At 48.6% G+C, this 1,945-nt stretch overlaps 1 pseudogene; it reads left to right on the forward strand.

Annotated features, from left to right (window-relative positions):
* Positions 1-544: 544 nt before the first annotated feature.
* LOC127207647 (39S ribosomal protein L2, mitochondrial-like) lies at positions 545-1,202 on the forward strand (annotated as a pseudogene).
* Positions 1,203-1,945: the final 743 nt, after the last annotated feature.

Below are 1,945 nucleotides of genomic sequence, written 5' to 3' on the forward strand. Positions count from 1 at the left end.
TATAATGGGCCAGATCGCAAAGGCCTCGCAAGCCACTGGGAGGACTTTGAATTTACTGTGAGATAGGATGGACCACAGGACTTCCTGCGGAGGAGTGAAATTGTTCGACGTGTTTCAAAAGAGCTCCCCTAGCTGCTTTGTTGAAAGAGACTCCACTGAAACCTGCACAGGATCAGAGAAGGTTCTTTTTTTTTTTTTTTTTTTTAAGCCCACTGATCAAGGTGCTTCGGAGCCAGCTAGGTGGCTATGGTAAAGAAAGTGAAGTAACAATGCATTATGCAGGTTATGCAGGCGCAGCCACTTTGATTTTTCGTTGGGTTGGATTCCTTGATGGATTATGTCATGCTAGTATTTGAATGACTTATGAATGAAATTTATTTTCATTACATTAGAGTAGAAAAAACTTCCCTGGTCAAGAGCATAGCATCAAAAACGTCATCCAAGCACACCAGGCTATGGATAAAGGTAAAAGCAAGCAGAGTCCAGAGAAGTCGGATCACCCCATGGCCCTGTGTGCGTTGACTAGTGTGCTCTGCATTCTCTGATGCTGGCATCTCGGGCCATTACCGCCCAGGTTCTGACTCCATTCCCTGCTGCCCAGATACTGAGCAATGTCCTCTTTCAACTGCCCTCTGCCTTGGTGTTGCCTGCTCGCCCACCAGGGCACCTGTCTGTGGACCGTAGTGCCAAGCTTGTGTCCTGGAAGAGCCCCACCAACTACACAGTTAAACATCAGATCATTGCCACAGAAAAACGTGAAGGCAGGAGATGCCACCCTGAACTCTAACCATATAGGCAAGGTGGCAGTGGCTGCTCAGGAAGGGGATGTGCATCCTCTTGGGCTGCTGTCTGTGGGGACCCTCAACAGCAATGTGGAAAGCGAGCCTGGCTGAGGAGCCCAGTATCCCCGAGCTGCAGGGCTGTGTGGCGAGCTGGAAGGTGAATGGAACAGCCATTACCCAGCTGTCCCCTAAGAGGCAAATGCGGGTGCCCAAGACGTGCACTGCCACTGTAGGCCAAGTTTCCAACGTTAATCATAACCAGAGGGCCATCGGCAAGGCAGAAAAGAGTTGTTGCCTGGGTAAGAGGCCTAACAGTGGGCTGTGGCAACGCAAGGGGGGTCTGGGCCGGCCAGAAAATTCGGCCACTGGCTCCCCATGAAGAGTTATGTGAAGTTGCCCTCAGCAGCTGCCCAAAGCTGACATCTCTGGACTCTAATAAAATGCCCCTTGTTTTTCTTTTCTTTCTTTCTTTTTTTTTTTTTCTTTTGCTTTTTTTGTTTTTGTTTTTTAAAAAGAGTATAGCATCTCTGGCCTGGATGGAGACCTGACATTCCTGTTGAGCCAGGTCAATCACTTTGGCTCAGGGATCACTCCTAGAAAGGAGGACCCACCTTAAACCATGCTATAGAGATAGGTGGACTGACTAGTGTCTTAATGAGACACTTGACTCTTCCGCCCCAGAATCCCCACCCCTAGCACAGTACTTTGGAAGTCCACTGGCCTTTTTAAACTTCTTTAGGAAAGCTTAACTTCTTTCTTCTTTCCACTCCTCTTCTAGGCACTCTCCTTAACCTTCTCAGTTGCCCCGGTGTTTTGGGGTCTCCTAACTCTTCTGCAATGTGGCTGCTTGTTGGACATGTGACTGCCCTCTGCGTCATACTGCATGCCTTGAGCCACCCTCTGTTTCTCCCCTCTGCCCTCCTTCTCTAGAAAGCTGTCGAGACTCATCACTGTCCTGTCTGGGTTTTTCTTTCAAATGCTAATAAGATTGTTCTTGAAGCCCCAGAGGGGCCCCTAGTTTCCCCTCTATCTCCTCATGACCCAGATGGGAACCCCAAAATTCCAATAGCAATTACATTATTCACTAGGTGAGGTTGAGAAGGAATTGGAGGGCCCTTCTGTTTCCTGCTCAGGGAATACTAGTTACTGACAAGGATGCTAAT

This window comes from Acomys russatus, chromosome 24 (assembly GCF_903995435.1).
Source record: "Acomys russatus chromosome 24, mAcoRus1.1, whole genome shotgun sequence".
Lineage (NCBI taxonomy): Eukaryota > Metazoa > Chordata > Mammalia > Rodentia > Muridae > Acomys > Acomys russatus.